Below are 20,702 nucleotides of genomic sequence, written 5' to 3' on the forward strand. Positions count from 1 at the left end.
GCGTCCCAACAAGCCTACAGGGAGTGCGTAGTTAATTGGAAACATTCAGTAGGTAGCCTCCAGCTGGATACACGAGTCAGTGTTTCTATGTTAGCCATCCAAACTCTCAGATCCCGGAGTTTCCCATTAACTGCTGATGGCAACACACTGCGACAAAGCAGAGCAACAAAACTTGACATTTGAGTGGAAAAGAAGGACTTTGACATGACATTAAAATATGCGTCACAAACATGCGTACATCCCTGTTGGATATTCTGCCAATTCCATCTGAACCATGCTCCAATTTACATCCTTAGCATCACGGTTCCGTTGTCCACTTTCAGGGATGTTGCTGTGAAAGACACTATAATTGTATCGTCCTTCATTTCTTTGCCTGTGGGTGGCAAGAGCGTATCGTTTGCTACATTGCGTTATCGTTTCTTCAGAGAGCGACAATTTTTAATGTCGTTTACGTATCTTTCTACCTTCCCTTGATGCTGCAGCATTCGTTGATGCAGATGAGGTTTGTGTAAATCTCGTTCAAGGTCCTATGCAATTGAACTGCACTGGCATAGACAAAAGCGTTTGTAAACTACTACGCCCATGTTTGGGTGCCAAAATGAAAATACACAAATAAAGCCAACCCCGGTTAAAAAGAAGATTTTTTTAGAAAAAATAGAGAGTGCAATAAAAATAGAGAGTGTAATAAAAATAAACTAGAAACCCATCAAAGAAAACCATCAAGAGGGCAAAACAGTTATTAGATGGTGACGCGTTTTATGTGTGTCTGATGGTTGTGTTTCGGACATTTTGCAATATTTCAGTTGGAGACGTTTGTAATTTGGGGCTTAATGCAATGTTTCTGCATACCCTCTCTTCTGACTACATAGATCCTGCAAATCATACAAATTGATATTTTGATATTAGATACAAGTAGGTGGTTATTAAATATACAATGAAATAATAACTTTCAGATGTCAGTCGGGTAGCTGAAACAGCCTTAAGAAGAAATCACATATAAAGATAACAGCATAGCTGAACCTGTGGAATGCCCACATGTGTCAATGGTTTAAAAGCGATGTTGAAGAAACCACATCTGTACGTCGCATCATTGTGAATCCCCATTACCAAAATAAACATAAAATAGAAGGTGAAAAGAAAAATACCCGTGTTTGTTCAACCTCTATTCTCACGCCCCATCCATACTCTGTTAAAAAACCCTTTACGGATTCCTGGTTCAAGATGGACCCTGCTGCAATCTGTTCTGGCCCAAATGGACCGACTTGTTGACTTGGTTGATTGCCTGCAATTTTGTCCCAACCGCATTTACCGTTGCTCACAAAATTGATTAGTGGATTGTCTTGTCCAGATTCGATTATTCACAGGTCACATTATTCCCAGGTCACCGTCATATAGCTGGAACAATTCTAACTGCAAGGTTAAACAACAAAGAAACTCAAATGCACCAAGATAGAATAAAATGACTGGACATCTTTCATTATGAAACTCAGAATTCTGGAAGAGTATTTACATAATTTAGGTTTTATAAAAGCTTAAATAATTTGATCAACTGTAGAAGCTAATAAAAAGTGCTACACTGACGTGACAAGTATTATAACCATCAGTTACATGAACACATTCTTGCAAAAAGACTGCAATAGCTGGTGTATGACGAACTATTTTCAACCTGTAAGTAGATCTAGATTAATACAACCTAAGGATATTAGAAATATTACAGGATGTTTTTCAGTCTGTGGACTTACATGTGTTAAGGACTATTTACACAGTTGGCTATTTTGTAATTCATGTACATCAGTGCAGCTATTTCTGACGTATAGTGTTGACAGATATGAACAAATTAAGATGGGTTAATCCAAATGTCACATCATATTATTAATCTGCAGTAATGCTCAGACGAGTATAATGACACGCGATGTTTACCAATAGCTTTATATGTGAATGAACAGAAATTTGTATTTGCAACAAAATAAATATTTTCATGTTTTGATCTGAAGGTAAAAAGAATATATACGGATTTTTTCGGTCAAAAAAAGGAAAACTAAGTATTCTTGAGGAGGGTAAGTATGTCTTACCTTTTACACAGTTTACATTAGAACAATAATTCTTGCCTGAGGAATTTTACGAAATGTGTCGCGGAACGCACAGTGGCTGATTAATGTAATACATAGTTTACAAAACGAGAATGTCTTAAGGCGATGAGGTACACACTTCATTTCTATGGTCAATCATGTCTGTGGATTTTTGTAATGGCTAACTATGGATTCCTTTTAAGCCTGGTTGTGGGAAGGATTTGAAAGGATCACAGAGACTCCTGAAGTCGCATGTGTATCTGACAAGTCGGTTGTAGGCGTGGGAACTCCACATTCATTCAGGAAGGTACACGCCATTGATATGCAGTTCATTATCAGCAAATAATGGCTACCGTGTACCACTCTTTCTCAAACGAAGACAGGCTTCAGTATCGCATGTTTCATTATATCCTTGCAAAACCATCATCCCTGTCTTGGTTTGTAAACAGATCAGATCAGATTATCGTGATGATGTCGCGACAGAACGTTGATGATAAACAGGCAAAAATTGTAAATATAATTGATAAGAAGATGCTGCGTATTGATTACAAACATATCTGTCCCCTAGTATATAAGTGTGTGTGTGTGTGCGTGTGCGTGCGTGTGTGTGTGTTAAGTCGCATCTGTGTTTTAAGCTAGACAAACATTTTTCGAGTCTATTGTGCGATTGGGATTTTATCATTAGTTAGTGTTTACTGAACGATTACAAAATTGATACAAGGAGTTACCCTGTCACAAGCACATGCAAAGCAAGACAATTGTTCACCTACAATCAAGCCAAAATATGTTTTATCGGACAAAGCGTTTCACTGATGCATCAAATTTGAAAATTTCCTCATACTGAAATATGACAGGTATCTACCCACACCTATAACTAATAATATCGAATTCGTGTTTAAATGATACCTGAATTTAACTTTGTGGACCCAATTGTTGAATACTTACCAGCTCGCAGGAATTTTCTTAAACTCATTGATCAGTTCTCTGTCTAGTATTTTGTTCGAAATATTGACTGTTGGAAAGGTTATCATTTTGCCCAAGCATCACTCCTTCATGCAGTTTTACTCTTTAGGGTATATTTAGTTGCAAAAGTCTTACGTCATATACAATACCCATATAAGCGTTCTGATTTACCACGAGCTCTCAGTCGTGTTTAATCCCATGTTGTGGGGAGTTTTATATGGTTTTGAGTAAATAGAGTTAAGAACTTGAAGTTAATTTTGTTTCAAATTCCCAAAGCTCCGAGAAATTTAGACTATCGGTAACATTCAGCTCAGATTACCAGCTTTGATTTGTTACAGCATGGATTGTCATCACGATATGGATTGTTTACAATATGGACTTCCTTTACAATACATGTATAGATTTACAAACGTACACGGCAGTGCTCATGAAATCAATTTGATTATGAATGTATAACTGAAAAATATCAGCGCTGATTTTAACTTCCTTGTGGTATTCAGCAAGCTTTTCTTTAATGAATTTGCTCCTTAAGCTGAGATTGTCAGAAACATGCGCCTTTCATTATTATGAAAGCCAGAAATAGCAAACTAGTGGACGGCAACTTCATAGGCAATCGCCAGCTCACGCGATTAGGATGTACAAAGGAATAAATCAATTGCCCAAACTGAAAAAATCTGTGTCGGTGTTCTAACCTCACGGATTCGTCACAATGTTTCATTCTGCCGGGACAGTGTTCATAGAAATGTTCAGATTCTCAACCTAAATCTTGTGACCTAATTACTTATTTTCGAAAATGAGATATTTTTTTCTCAACGAGACGAAAATCATTAATGTATTACAAAAATAAACCTTACCTCAGTTTCATCTAAATGGGAAAGTAATCAAGGCCACTTGCTATAATAAGTGGTATTTTGGTGTTTTGTCCATAAGGAAAATTGTGAGTAGATAATGCAAAAGTATATTAAATCAAATATATTACTACATCTGATGATCAAAATTATAATATGTCTTTTTATCGTAAGGTTCTTTCTTTATAAAGGAAAATTGTGAGTAAATCATACTTTGAACTGATTGCAAAAGCATATTAAATCAGTTAAATGACTACATCTAACGATCATATAATATGTCTTTTCAACGTAAGATTCAATTTTCAGGTTATCTAATATTTATGTTGTTAACACAGTATACATATTCAATGGGTTAATGTGGAATTGATTTTAACTTTTATTTGCGTTCATTGAGGTGTAAACGTTAACACCTGCACTGTATGAACGGAATCTACGCTGTGCACAAGGTGTAATTCCACATAAGAACCGGTTTATGCACTGTGTAATCTCCGCATAAACCTGAAAGTGTTATGTCCACTGTATAAGTCCACACATGTACGAATCAGCTGGCCAATTTAACCTCTGTACACACTGTGTAAATCTCCGCATAACGAAAAACCACTGTGCACACTGTGTAAATCTCCTCATAACGAAAAACCACTGTGCACACTGTGTAAATCCGCTCATTACGTAAAACCACTGTGCACACTGTGTATATTCACACATTAGACAAAACGGCTGTGCACACAAGAGATTTAAATCCGCTTATAACGTAAAACCACTGTGCCCACTGTGTAAATCCGCTGTTAACGTAAAACCACTATGCACAGTCACTGTGTAAATCCGCTTATAACGTAAAACCACTGTGCCCACTGTGTAAATCCGCTTATAACGTAAAACCACTATGCACAGTCACTGTGTAAATCCGCGCATAACGTATAACCACTATGCACAGTCACTGTGTAAATCCGCATATAACGTAAAACCACTATGCACACTGTGTAACTCCGCGTATAACGTAAAACCACTATGCACACTGTGTAAATCTGGGTATAACGTAAAACCACTTGCACACTGTGTAAATCTGCGTATAACGTAAAACCACTATGCACACTGTGTAACTCTGCGTATAACGTAAAACCACTATGCACACTGTGTAAATCTGCGTATAACGTAAAACCACTATGCACACTGTGTAAATCTGCGTATAACGTAAAACCACTATGCACACTGTGTAACTCCGCGTATAACGTAAAACCGCTGTGCACACTGTGTAAATCTGCGTATAACGTAAAACCACTATGCACACTGTGTAAATCTGCGTATAACGTAAAACCACTATGCACAGTCACTGTGTAAATCCGCGCATAACGTAAAACCACTGTGGACACTGTGTAAATCTGCGTATAACGTAAAACCACTATGCACACTGTTTAAATCTGCGTATAACGTAAAACCACTATGCACACTGTGTAAATCTGCGTATAACGTAAAACCACTATGCACACTGTTTAAATCTGCGTATAACGTAAAACCACTATGCACACTGTGTAAATCTGCGTATAACGTAAAACCACTATGCACACTGTGTAAATCCGCTTATAACGTAAAACCACTATGCACAGTCACTGTGTAAATCCGCGCATAACGTAAAACCACTATGCACCCTGTGTAAATCCGCTTATAATGTAAAACCACTATGCACAGTCACTGTGTAAATCCGCGCATAACGTAAAACCACTATGCACAGTCACTGTGTAACTCCGCGTATAACGTAAAACCACTATGCACACTGTGTAACTCTGCGCATAACGTAAAACCACTATGCACACTGTGTAAATCCCCGTATAACGTAAAACCACTGTGGACACTGTGTAAATCTGCGTATAACGTAAAACCACTATGCACACTGTGTAAATCCCCGTATAACGTAAAACCACTGTGGACACTGTGTAAATCTGCGTATAACGTAAAACCACTGTGCACACTGTGTAAATCCCCGTATAACGTAAAACCACTGTGGACACTGTGTAAATCTGCGTATAACGTAAAACCACTATGCACACTGTGTAAATCTGCGTATAACGTAAAACCACTATGCACACTGTGTAAATCTGCGTATAACGTAAAACCACTGTGGACACTGCATTTATGAGCATAAAACATAAAGCCGACAGTAAGATTAATCTAATAGCCAGCTCTTGACAAACATTGTGATGCAAATTAACACTGTAAATAATGCGGTGGCTTATGCAGTTGAGTAGTTATAATATTTCTTCTTGATAGTTTGCCTATTACTGCACAAATAATTTTATTTTCGGAGTTCAGAAGAAACACAATGCCAAATCAAGAGACAATAGCTACACATTTAGAAAATATTTTCATATTCAGGAATATGTGACTGACACCACACAGCCAAAGAGGTATCCAGCCCCACGCGCCAAATCACTTTGAAGACTGCAGCACTGACCCGGATGCACCACCTTCCCATAAACACGGGCAGGTGGTGCAGATCATGAAACAAGAATATGCAACTGACGAGTGCAGCGTCTGCTCCTGCTGATAAGTGGCTTCCCACAAACACGGGAAGGTGGGGAAGTCATACGACAAGAGTGCAGTCGATAAATTTATCATCAGTGTTTGCAAATAGAAGCTTGAGCGAGTTAATATGTCTTAACCAAAATAAGATATGTTTGTGCCTGAAGATTTGATGCTACTGTCATATGTGAATCAGGGAGAATGAGATTTCAACAATGGGAAAGATAGGCACTCGACTTAGAAGAGGTGTAAATTGCAAAAAACAAGAGTGTTGTCGATAAAAAGTCCAGAGATGAAAGCTTGTGCGGGACAACATTCTTAATCTAATCATGAGACATGCTTGAGCTGAAAGTTGTGACTTCAGGGAACATGTGTGAATCATGGAGACTGAGATCGAAACAAGGTAAAGATGCCTTGACGACTTGACGCTCGTGTTTGTGATCATGCCAGTCTAACACCTTCTAAATACCACATGCTCTCGTGGTCGCATCACATGCCGTGGGAAGGTTGTGAGTTGGCAGTGCGGGTTTACAGAATACTTGGGAAATGTCAATTATCGTTGAGGGGTGAGAAGTGCTCTGGACAAGGCGTTATGAAAGTTCGATCCACTGCTCAGCAGAGATGAAGTTCATGCAGGATCGATATTAAATTGTAAACAAACGTTGTCCTTAGTTGTTACTCTTGACCCGGATAGAAGGAAGACAGAAGAGTTTGTCCATTTGACAAAATACAGTTTTACAGCCTTGCCTTTGGAAAACTGTGATACAGTATACAGAAAAACTTAAAATATAAATGCAGAATTTGCGGCTAATATTATCGACCGATGTTTCAATAAAATTACGAGTGATTACGTGGGTGGCTGGGTGAATCAGTGTACATGTGAGTGAGTGAGTGAGTGGGGAGTGGGTGGGTGGGTGAGTGGAGTGAGTGAGTGGGTGGGTGGTGGGCGGGTGGGTGAGTGGTGGAGTGAGTGAGTGAGTGAGTGAGTGAGTGAGTGAGTGAGTGAGTGAGTGAGTGAGTGAGTGAGTGAGTGAGTGAGTCAATCAATCAAACGTCTATGATTGACGTTGTAACAGTTCGGGCACCCACACCAAGCTGACAAACAGTGATATAACGGAAACATTATCCAATACAGCCTTCAAGTGTTACCTTTATGAATGGTATCGCATTATATCCTCAATGTTCCAACTGTGGTATAATGGCTTGTACATAGCCTGGTTGGTCCAGGCCAATCAGGTGGTTGATCGCATAAAGACGTCATCGGAATGCGATGACACCACCATACTGAACAGCTGTCGTAGGTACATAGTTTTCACGACAGACATGTTGTGCTGGGTACCTTTTGAAATAAACAGTATGATCTGCGCCAAGAGATCAGGAGGTACCAAACCAAGGGCACCGAGAACAATGGGGAGCCTGACGACTTGGGATGCAAGCGAGACATTCAAAGGCGAGGTCCGCATATTTATCATGCTTTTCCTGAATCTTGTTAATCACATTGCTGTCAAAAGGGACAGAAAATTCAATGACATAAATATATTCATTGGCTGGCTTTATCAAAGGCACAAGATCAGGTTTGTTGGCAGGAATTCTTCTGAGGCTGTATATGGGCCTATTCCACAGAAGTTTGAAAGCATTATTTTCCATGAAGCCCTGGACATGTTCAGGGTCGTACCATGGATGGACCTCGGAGTCAAAGCCACAGGCATGACGAAGACGATAGTAGAAACAACGAGCCATGCTATCATGTCGTTTAAGATATGCTGTTTGTGCCAAGGAAGGGCATCCACTGACAAGGTGTTGGGCAGTCTCTATAAATTCATTACACAGTCGGCATTTCATGTTAACATTTTCCTTAAGAATCACATTTTGGCGATTACGAGTGGGAAGTGACTGGTCCTGAGCAGCAAAAAGGAAGCCCTCAGTTTCACATTTGAGACCAGCTGACTTCATCCAGGCGAAGGAGTCGGAGGGATTGCTATTCTGTTCCCACACTGCATGTACACTCGATGCAATGGCTTCTCAGAAAGCCTCTCCACAAAAGACCGACTCTGGGCAGACTTGGTGAAGGACTTCACCTGGTTTACTCCCATCGCTGTACCGTCCAGCAGTACATCGCCGTCAGCAAAATCAACCTCAAATTTCAGATTCTGTCCAACAACCTTGGCACGCTTAAAATAGCTGTGGAATTGCTTGCTTTCATCATGAATCTTGACATGCATCACCAGAGGATCATCCGACAAATAAATATGTGCAAAAGTACACAAAAGAATTCTATCATGAAGAGCCTCCACATTAATCAAACCCCGACCTCCAGAATTGATTGGCATGTATAAACGGTTGAGAGAGGAACGAGGGTGGTGGGCTCTGTTATCAGACATGATCCTTCTGGTCAGGCGGTCAACACTCAGAATGTCTTGTTGTCTTTTGTCCAATCAACTGCTCCAAAGGAATCGGAGAGGACTGGCACAGCAAAAGTATTGGTGGCCTTGACCTTGTTTCGAGCATTTAGCTCTGAGCTCCAGATTTTATTTAAGCGAGATTTGTACTCGGCCCGAAGTTTGTCTTGAATTTGGGCATTCTGGAGCTTGTCTCGAACTTGCACTTGCACAAGATAGGTGTAGGCCTGACCTTCCACAAGATGCTCAATAACTCCCCCCCCCCCCCCTCCCCCTTCTGTAACTTGACCGATCCACCATTAACTACCTTGCCACGTTTCAAATGAAGAGTATTACATTTGTCGAGTCCAATTGTGTCATGCCAGTATCATTAGAAAAGGACTCGACAAGGAGAACCTGTTCTTTCAAATTGGTATCTCCTTTGGCAAGGAGCTCGATGTCATCCATGTAAAGAAGATGAGTAAGCGGTGTTGGGGATCTGTGCTGAGGAGGTCCAGGATGCTAACCCTCCTCTCTGTTGACCAGAAAGCTCAAAGGATTTGGAGACAAACAAAAGAGCAAAGGACTGAAGGAGTCACCCTGGAAAATTCCCATTCTGATTGGAATAGATTCCAAAGTCTGCACCTGCGAGTACATCTCAAGTTGAGTCGACCAGCAACTCATTAAAGACTTGAGTAAATCAAGTAGTCGCTCCGGTAGGTCAATACAACGAAGAGACTTCAGAATCCATTCATGAGGGACAGAGTCGTGTGCTTTTTTGTAGTCAATCGAGCACATGGAGAGGTTGCGGTGGTATGTTTTAGCCTCTTCCAAAATCATTTTCTGTACAAGAGGTTGATCCTTGCACCCCCAACATTCCCTTTCTCGCCCCCTTCTGCTCTGTATAAAGTATATCATTTGCAGAGCAGTATGATGACACGAGGTTTGTCAAACACCCTGTGAATAATTTGTATTGTGTATTTAAACATGTGATAGGGGGGAAGTTTTTGGGATCAGTCACGTCTCCTTTCTTGGGGAGGAGTATTGTGCGACCTTTGCAGAACCATGGAGGAACATCACCTGTGTCCACGAGAGTATTGAAACAGTGAAGTAATGGTGTTTGGACACAGGGGAACAGTTTCCAGCACCGGTTTCGAATGCCATCAGGCCCTGGAGCTGTATTAGATTTGGACCTTTTGATAACAATCTGGTGAGATGTAGCAGACAAACGACCTAGTTACTTTCTCATGCACTGCACCGTCATAATCAAGGACCCATGGTGCCTCCAGGTTACAGTATTACTATTATTATTATTATTATTATTATAATACGTTTGAGCTTGGTTTGTCCGATTATTTATATATGCACGAATCTAAAAGTTAAAATGCTTCAAAATAGTGAGTGAGTGAGTAAGTGAATCGGGGTTATAGCAGACCCCTCACATTCACATCCCAACCCTGCATGTGAGTGAGTAAGTATGGTTTTACGCCTCTTTTAGCAATTTTCCAGCAATATCAAGGCAGGGGACATCAGAAATGGGCTTCACACCCTGCATGTAAGCTAATGAAAAGTACAATTTGTTGTCAGTGTTTGGTTCCTCGAAAATAATGTGCATAAAAATCCAAAAGAAACTATTTTTTTTCCAAATTTACCACTTTCGCAAAATCCTTCATAAAACGAAAATATAGTCTGATCAAAGTAAAATAAACAAATAAATACCACTTTGAAACTACAACGATGATTTCTGTTCTAAGATTAACGGAATCATAATTAAAGCTTTGTTTTCCTGTTTAACCAACCATCCCACCATCCAGCAATGTATTGTCCCGTCGGTTCTACCTCTCTGCTCAACGCCAGAAGCCGTCTCGTGCCAATATGCACGGTCGATCGTGTGTAAGCAACTCATTTCGGAGCCGCTATTTCCAGACAAGACTACTCGATAAAACCAAACTGAGAAGAATATCTACAACGGGCTTCTAAATATATTTCCAAAGCCTATTCCTGTATTCTGACCAGTGTCGCTGTTCTCTTAATTAAATCGACACGCTGTATTGCATTTGGCAGAAGAAACATCCGGTTGTTTGCCCGACCGACACTGATCTAAATCATCCCTTGGATGTAAATTGTTTCGGTGCGACTGACAACTGCATGGCTGTGGCAACACACTCGTCGACAGCTCCTCACGCTTGTATGCCTGTGTGGACCGATCTGCTTGCGCGTAAGCCTTTTCACACCTTTGTTACGCTGACGGAATAAAATAGCTCTGAACAGGAAGAAATAGTGCGACGACTACTGCTACAAGGCGTAGGCGCCGATGGCTCGCTATTGGCCAGTTTAATTGCAGTGTCACATTGTATTACTACGCCAAGCTTTCAGGTTCCGTGAAGTTTAGCTAAACATTCCTTTGGTGCGGAAGCCTTGGAGTAATTCTGGCGGGAACATTCTGGGGACGCTATTCTGTCCATTTACTCAAGTCGCGTAAGTAAACTTTACTTCCTCATTTCAATGCCAAGAGATGGACTTTTCACAGTTGTATATATGCAATGGTAATGGAACTATACTGGATATTAATATTATTTTTGCTTGTTTGACACTAGGTAAATCTCCAAGAGGTGTTCGCAAAATTGTTTTATATACATACAGCGGATATTGCTTACTAGTCAAAACCAATCTTGCACATTTAAACTGGGTTCATAATCTGCTAATAAGGTTTATGAAGCTTTGCTTATAATTGCATGACATTATGCGTGTTTCTGTATGATTGTAATAGCAGGAAAGTGAACACATTTGCATAATGTCAGAATCAGAGTAGAAGTTTTCGTTTAAGTACATGTGCCAGTTCCACACAAGTTTCTTCTTGTGTGATGCTGATCTACGTCTTCTCTGTCACATTGGTCAGACAGTTTGGAAACACTTTCTACAATGTATACTGATAGCGACGGTACACGTCCTTGTGATATGAAGATCACTATTGAAACAAAACGAGGGAACTAGATATATAGATTCAGTTATCACTGAGGTGCACTTTTACAACATACGTCTGAAAGCAACGTCTAGTCTCATTAAAATTTCACATCATACATGAACAACAGGCGATGCACGTGCATCAAAGGAGGCGGTGATCACTGATACAAGTGAGCTAAGCGCACGCTCGAAGTTGCGTCCGAGGCGACAGTATTTCAATGAACAAAGAAATGACCATTATTGGGGATGAGGGAGCGGATGGCACAGTATCCGGCGGTATTACACATTCCTGAACAGATACAGTGTTTGTAAATGGACATCTGACTGAGCAGCTACATGTTGACGCAATTTTGCATCCCGTCGTTGTTCCATTCGCTAGTATTATAGGCAGGTATTTTTAACTGTGAGATGAAAATGGCAAACCACATACAAGGTCACCGCCGATTATCTCATATTATCATAGAGCATACAGGCATATGGCTGGCCAACAAAGTCCCCTGACAAATCCCAAGGAAGCTGTTTGTAGGTTCGTCACGGGTGTGGAGTGAATGCCGAACCCGGAACCTGGGGTATGTCCTCAGGCGGATGATGGCAGTATCAAGGGCAACCGCGCGCACGTTAATTAAAAGTACGCGATCAAGGGCTCTATCTGAAAATAAAACTGTGCAAAATTTAAAATTTGAAACCTCACGCTTGTCTGTCTGTCTGAACACTTTATGGGCTGTGAAGATCCGGGTTAGAATTGGTCTTCTTCAGGTACCCATGCTTTTCCTAAGAGGTGGCAAAACCTGATCGGGTGGTCAGGCTCGCTGACTTGGTTAACACATGTCATCTTATCTCAACTGAGTAGATCGATGCTCATGATGTTGATCACAGGACTGCCTGGTTCAGACTCGATTATTTACCGCCGATATGTAGCTAGAATGTTGCTGAGTACGGCGTTAAAGAACAAACAAACGGAACACTACATACATACTAAGTTATTGCGGCTAAAAGCAACCAACTGACTGACTGACTCAGTTTGGTTTTACGCCGCTTTTAGCAATATTCCAGCAACATCACGGCGGGGGACACCAGAAATGGGCTTCACACATTGTACCCATGTGGGGATTCGAACCCGGGTCTTCGGCGTGACGAGACAACGCTTTAACCACTAGGCTACCCCACCGCCCCAAAAGCAACCAACAACCAATATACATCTATACGGACTTTGATGTATAAAACATCCAGTCAGTGTGTCATAGGCACGTATTCATCAACGGTTAATCATATTGTCAACATGTCCAGATCTTTTGACGCTTGTTGGTATGTTGGGTGTTTCAAACCCTGCATAACGGACTGAGTATAGGTGTATACATCTATAAGTGTATATTAGTAACTTATTAGTTAACGTCATAAAATTTAACTTGACTTTGCACGACGCGCTCCTTTGTTTCTTGTTTAAGAGATGCTTTCGTACAGAGATACTCAAGGCGACATTAATGAATAATATATTCTTCCATGGTCGTCTTTTCTGAGCTATATATTTAGGAGATAAACATCATGTGTTGGCCAATTTGAAGCACGGGAATTCATTTGGAACCGACGGCGTCAAATACTCAATAACACCCGGAAATTGGCCAACACATGATGTTTTTCGACATTGTAAACACAAAAGTAAACCAAAAGGTCCACACACGTTTTTGTGTCTGCACTCATTGACATCGTGTACGGGCACAGCAGTGAAATGTTATCAACCGGCCGTTTCGGCTGTCTCTCATGGTAGCATCTGGAACTGCTCATTTGTGACGTCATTCGGACTTTACGTCATAATATGATTTGAATGACGTCATCACAGCTGACGACGTATCAATACAATGGTGTGAGCGATGTTTGTATGTATTAATACGCAGCGAATTTCCGGGAATCGAATACCATTTGATCACGTTTTTCAACCAATCAGATTAAAGAACACAGTGAGTTTTGGTTTACAATATTGATTTAAGTATTTGTCGCTCAAGTGATTAATACCGACAGCTCAATCATGGCTTTGCGTGTTATCCTTATTTGACAGACAGGAAAACAAATGTTCTTGTATATACGCTCTTACAGTAATGTATGCTTCTAATGTTTGAAGTGTCAATGGTATTCCTGGTAGTGCCAGACGTAGACCTCCCTGTGAATATTCGGGGAAGATTGTCCTGAATTATCCCACGGTATTGTTGGAACCATTGGTCTTCTGCAAACCCACGCTTTTAACCCCGCGAACACTGAGGTGAGAATTGGTCTTCTGCCACTCATACGTTTAACCATGCGAAGATGCCGGTTAGAATGCCTTCTTCAACCCGTAGGTACTCTTAACCTCATGAATGTTGGGGTTAGAATCGGTGTTCATCAACCCGTACTTTTAACCCCATGAACATACGGGTTGCATTGATCTTCAGTCCATACTTTTAACCCCATGAAGATACAGGTTGAATTGATCTTCAGCATTCCATACTTTTAACCCCAATGAAGATACTGGTTAGAATTGATCTTCATCATTCCATACTTTTAACCCCATGAAGATACAGGTTAGAATTGATCTTCAGCATTCCATACTTTTAACCCCATGAAGATACTGTTTAGAATTGATCTTCATCATTCCATACTTTTAACCCCAATGAAGATACTGTTTAGAATTGATCTTCAGCATTCCATATTTTTAACCCCAATGAAGATACTGGTTAGAATTAATCTTCAGCATTTCATACTTTTAACCCCATAATGATGAAGATACGGGGTAGAATTATTCTTCAGCATTCAATGCTTTTATCCACGCAAAGATACGGGTTAGAATTGGTCTTCTGCAACCCGTTCTTTTAACCCCATGAAGATACGGTTTAGAATTGGTCTTTGGCATTCCATACTTTTAACCCCCACGATGATACGGGGTAGAATTGGTCTTCCGCATTCCATTCTTTTAACCCCATGAAGATACGGTTTAGAATTGGTCTTCCGCATTCCATACTTTTAACCCCACGATGATACGGGGTAGAATTATTCTTCAGCAGCCCATACTTTGAACCACGCGAAGTTACGAGTTAGACTGTGTCTTCTGCAAGCTGTACTAATAATCACGTGAACGCTGGGTTAGAATTGGTCTTCATCAACCATGTTTGTAACCCCATCAGCATCCAGGTTAAAACAGATCTTCAGCCTTCCATGCTTTTCGTAAAAAGAAACTGACGGGATCGGGTGATCACGTTCGTTGCCTTTTTTATGCGTGTGGTCGTAGCCACGTTGTGTTGATCGATGCTGAGGGTGCAATCAGTGGTCTGGTTGTCTTAGATTAAATTGAACCGTTTAAACCCCTAAACTACATCAGTTCTACCCTTACATTTTCACTTTCTAATACGTAATTTCGTGTTAATCATCCGATTCCGTTCCACACTCGGTTATTTGCATACTGCGTTAAACAGAGATTGGCGTGGAACAACAAACAAACAACATATAACTTTTAAGAATTATACGAGGAAATAAATAATCATATTAAATGTTACAATAATAATTGAAATAATAGCTAAAAAAATCCAGATTTCCAATATGGCTGCCCTGTCTGTTAGGCTACAACATAGTTCATTACAAACAAACCAATAAACAAACAAACACAGAGTGAAATGTATTTTGGATCGACACCCATTGTTTGTTCATCATAATTTTGACACAATGTTTCTCGAGCATCGGTTAATACAATCATCTGCTGTGCAGCGTAAGAATGAAGTGAACGCCCATTGGTCAGACATGTTGCCATTTTCCCTCTCACTGGGACAAGGTCGTGAAATGATTGGTTGATAACAACAAAACAACAACAACAACAACAACAACTACTACACCGCAACAAATACCTTGGACTATATGTTCATGGGCGATGTCTTCAACACAGCTGAATATAACGATGTGTCACGGTTGATCGGGCAAACCAGGGATTGATAACGTAAGCACCGCCCCTGTCGAACATCCAATCCGATCAGTCTCTTACAACACTGGGGATATATCCGTACCGTGAATTCCTTCGGGGCTGATACCTATTGCGTCTGAAGAAAGCGTCGCTAACAATTATAAGGGGTTTTATAACTCCACGGGCCGCGTAAGACCAAAATACGTCAAAAGTTGTTACTTGTTTTTATCCTGGCTGAACCTCGCCATTAACAGGATGAAACAAGGACTGGTCGACTGTCTGAGTTGAAAAATCGTGTTCAACTCCGGCATTGTATCTCACTGGGTTAGAGTGAGTGGAGTGAGTGAGTGAGTTTAGTTTTACGCCGCACTCAACAATATTCCAGCTATATGGCGGCGGATTGTAAATAATCGAGTCTGGACCAGACAATCCAGTGATCAACAGCATGAGCATCGATCTGCGCAATTGGGAACCGAGGACATGTATCAACCAAGTCAGCGAGCCTGACCACCCGATCCCGTTAGTCGCCTCTTACGACAAGCATGGGTTACTGAAGACCAATATTCTACCCCGGACCTTCACAGGTATCATTGGGTTCGAAATATGATGTCCGGGTTAGCAATCACGCACGCACGCACGAACGCACGCACACATACAATACTTGCTTCTTCCTTAAACATTTGTTCTATATAAAAGCTAAAATGATGCAGCAATTATAAACTCCTTTGTTCAAGCACGGTACACACCGCACGTGTATTAAGTGTATTGACAAAAGATGGGTTATGATAAAGGTTCGCACAATACATGTTTTATACACAATTCATAAACATATTTTTTACGATACAGAACACATTAGACGTATAATTCATCGGTTAAAGCAGATACCATATACTAGACCTCTATTATATGGTCTCTGGTTAAAGTAACTAATATAACCAGCAGGGTTCGATCCTTATTGAACATCCGGCTTTTGGGCCGAATTAGGTTAAGGGAGGTAACTCAAGTCAGTTTACAAGGGATTCAGTTACCCAGAAACTCCGGATAATATGAGAAAACACAAGTGTCTGGATGACCGAGGTTCGACAGTGAACAAAGAATTATTACTTATTAGATTTTCGTTTTAAAAAGTGAATTTTGTATAGAAGGTCGAAGTCCTACGATCGTTCCATGAAACTGAACCAAGGGTTAATTTTTCTCAGGTTTATCAGTCATGTTGACAAGACGTGTGGACGTACATAATTGATGACATGCTCGATTTGAGCCAAACACTAAATTAATGATGACAAACAGAGATCATGCGCTGTGCTTTTAGAATAACACTCACTAACGGCCAAGCTGAACGCTGATTTCATGTTTAACGTGCAGTTCGAAAAGGCGAAGTGCGACGAAATCCGATAAAATAACACAAAGAATTTTTGTTGCTTTTCAAATGCATTTCACGAACAACAATATGCTGTGTGAATATGAGAATATTAAAAAGTATTTAAATATATCGACAGAAAATACCCAATGTCAATCATCAGCCCAAACACATTCCACTTGGTAGCTGGAATATTACTGGATGCAAAACAAAACAAAACGAACAAATAAGGCAAAGGGAATTAACAAAGATATGAATTTGTTTGAGTGGCATTTTAGAAGTTGAGACGTACAATATAGAACAAACTTTATGGATAACAACTTTTATTTCGTGAGTGCGACGTTTCGATACAGAGTCTTGTACCGTTGTCCAGCGTCACGATATGGCTGAAATATTGCCGATGTGACTTTAAATCTTAACTCACTCACTACCGTTGTCAAGCAGGAGTGATAACGGTACAAGAATCTGTATCGAAACGTCGCACTCACGACATAAAGAAGTTGTTATCCATAAAATCTGTTCTATAAAGATATGAATTGCTCACCGAAAATCAGTGATGACAGATCTTTGCAAATATAAAACACCATTTGCTTTCAGGTTTTCATTGTCGAAAAGCTTAGTCCATTAAAGACATACTGTTCCACTTTACCGTTCGGATTCTGTATCTATAAAAAAATGTATTTTAAATTAATCTGATAGTTTCATTCTGAAACTCGACATGTCACATCCGTCGAAATTTTACATATTTCGCAACATAGTGAAGGAAAGTGTTCGTCCGCAGTGGTGTTTTCGGACTAAACACGGCAAAGAGCACTGAGTTTCGGACATGCTAAGTTAGATATGGTTGTCGTTTTCACCCCGGAAATGAGAGGACCATGCTGACGTTGATAGCAGTAGACGTCGATGGAGGCAAGAATCGTAAACAATCAACTACTTATTATTTCTGTCCATATACAGCGAGGATTTTATTTTGATCATATCTGTAGTGGATGAAGGAGCGAGCATAAACTCCGAAACGTCATGTGTATTCGCAATAAAGAAGTTGACATCCATAAATCTTGTTTTTCGTATGAATTCAACTTCTAAATGCCATTCAAAGATCCCTGTATCGATCAATAGTTCGATCCTGTTGGTATTTACCACAGCAATTACAATTTCTCATTAAAATAAAGATGGTTAACTTTTCACTATGATGAAACAAAAGAAACGTATTTTTAAACTGTCAAAACACCGCTGTCAACAGCGTCCTGAAAGTAACACCGCTGTCCTTGACGACGTCCTGCTCCTGTTTTAACACCGCTGTCCTTGACGTCCTGCTTTAACACACCGCTGTCCTTGACGTCCTGCTTTAACCGCTGTCCTTGATGTCCGCTTTGTCATGCTTTGACGTCCTGCTTTAACTTTAACACCGCTGTCCTTGACGTCCTGCTTTAACACCGCTGTCCTTGACGTCCTGCTTTAACACCACTGTCCTTGACGTCCTGCTTTAACACCACTGTCCTTGATGTCCTGCTTTAACACCACTGTCCTTGACATCCTGCTTTAACACCAACTGACATCCTGCTTTAACACCAATGTCCTTGACATCCCTGTCCTTTAACACCACTCGTCCTGACATTTAACACACCACTGTCCTTGACGTCCTGCTTTATCCACTGTTGTGATGTCCTGCTTTAACACCACTGTCCTTGACGTCCCTGCTTTAACACCACTGTCCTTTGACATCCTGTCCTGCTTTCCTGCTTTAACACCACTGTCCTTGATGTCCTGCTTTAACACCACTGTCCTTGACATCCTGCTTTAACACCACTGTCCTTGACATCCTGCTTTAACACCACTGTCCTTGACGTCCTGCTTTAACACCACTGTCCTTGACGTCCTGCTCTAACACCCCTGTCCTTGACGTCCTGCTTTAACACCACTATCCTTGACGTCCTGCTTTAACACCACTGTCCTTGATGTCCTGCTTTAACACCACTGTCCAGTATGAGGAGCACATCAGTGAATGGGCCAATCACCTGTGAGTGATCTCAATCGGTACATGCCCGTTTAGTGAGAAACTGTTTACCGTTGCACGCAATGTCATACTTTGTGTAGGTTTGCTAATGAAAAACGATCGAGAAAACGGTTCCTGTCCATTATCAACTTACTCATTAATAGTGATTAGTCTTAAGAATCATTTGGTACACCAGTGAGGGAACAGGTGTTTGTCAGATAGCAACAAGTTCCGCTTCACAATAACCCGCTACTAATCGTGACTAACCCATTCAGTCTAAAACAAACAGGTGTCTTCGCCTCTCACTCAATTTAAGTACTAATCCTTTCAGCTCTGACCACCTAACGCAAAACAAGACGTCATCGCCATATGTATTTTTAATTTTTGTTTAACGCCGCGCTCGTCAGTTTCCCAGCTCCTTAACGGCGGTCTATAAATAACCGAGTCTGGACCAGACAATCCAGTGACTAACATCATGATCACTGGTTTCCGAAGTGCGATGACAAGCATCAACCAGGTCAGCGAGCCTGACCACCCAATCGACAAGAATGGTTTGTTGAAGACCAATTCCAACCGGATTCCTCACAGGTCTATAAATCTGTTATTATGGGTTTGAATTCCTATTCTGTGTCTTGCTTTGTCGGGATCGTATCATGGGTTTCACCAAACAGGCATAAATATTTGACCTCGATCAGTGAACTAGAATACTGACCAAAGCGGTGTCAAGATCATTCACTCACTCAGGTTTCGGTGCATTTTGTCAAGTGGGTTGTTCACTGTACCCAATGGCTGCGACGTATGTGCTTTCTTGGCAAATTGCTAGCTTCGCCATACGTCATGATGTATTTACTGTATACAGTTATATAAAGAATCTGGCCGTGTGTCTTTTTACATATCAAAACGATCATCCTGCAGGCAATTCTGGCAATTCCCAACCATGATCCGCCCATTTGGATATGAATCCTACATATGATATCTTGTTTCACCAAATAGGCGCACGTGTCACATTAATGCACAATGTACTATAGAACACAGAGGCTGAATGTAACGACATTATGATCCGAGCAAGACAAAAACAATCAAAAACATGACAAAACCACCACCACCAATAGAAATCAAAACAAACAAAACAAAAATAAAACACCCAACTAAATATAGCAGAACATATCAATACAGTCTTTAAATGTTTGTTTCAACATCGACATACTTTATGAATGAATCAAGGTGTGATTGAAAAAATATAAAGCAATGTTATCGCAAATTGGTTTCCTGATGTGAAAAAAGAAAACACAAGAAAGCACTGCTAAGGTTAAGCTTGAATATTGCATGGAGTATAGCAGAAATGTCAGTTAATCATTTATATAACTGTAAAGCTGCCACGTATGAACACCAGCGCAATTCCCCAGAAGCTTGGCAAACTGCGAATGCCCTAATGTCTTTGGCGACTTGCCAAAACTAATACCTCAGTTCAGAGGTATCATGCTTGCATCTTAGTTTCCGTAGACTCGTTCGATTACAACGCCTTTACGATCGGGGCGTAAAATACGTGACATTTGGAATTGTATTTCTGTAAAAGAAAGGCATTATTGAAGGGGAGGGTTTGTGTTTAGATCCATATCTGTAAACTACGTGTACTTAAACCGCGATTGCACGAAATTTTCGCGTATGACTTTGTTTCATTGCTGCTT

General features: G+C 40.6%; 1 protein-coding gene across 1 annotated transcript in view; it reads left to right on the plus strand.

Moving 5' to 3' along the window:
• The first annotated feature begins 11,152 nt into the window (after positions 1-11,152).
• Positions 11,153-20,702, plus strand: part of LOC124269810 (calmodulin-like protein 7) — a 104,026-nt gene continuing 94,476 nt past the window's right edge. Inside the window, exon 1 of the mRNA XM_046704847.1 lies at positions 11,153-11,253. The gene's annotated coding sequence lies outside the window, so the exon portion shown is untranslated. The remainder of the gene's footprint in view (positions 11,254-20,702) is intronic.

This window comes from Haliotis rubra, unplaced genomic scaffold, assembly GCF_003918875.1.
Source record: "Haliotis rubra isolate DU_JTF1 unplaced genomic scaffold, ASM391887v1 Scf1479, whole genome shotgun sequence".
In the NCBI taxonomy this organism is placed as follows: Eukaryota; Metazoa; Mollusca; class Gastropoda; order Lepetellida; family Haliotidae; genus Haliotis; species Haliotis rubra.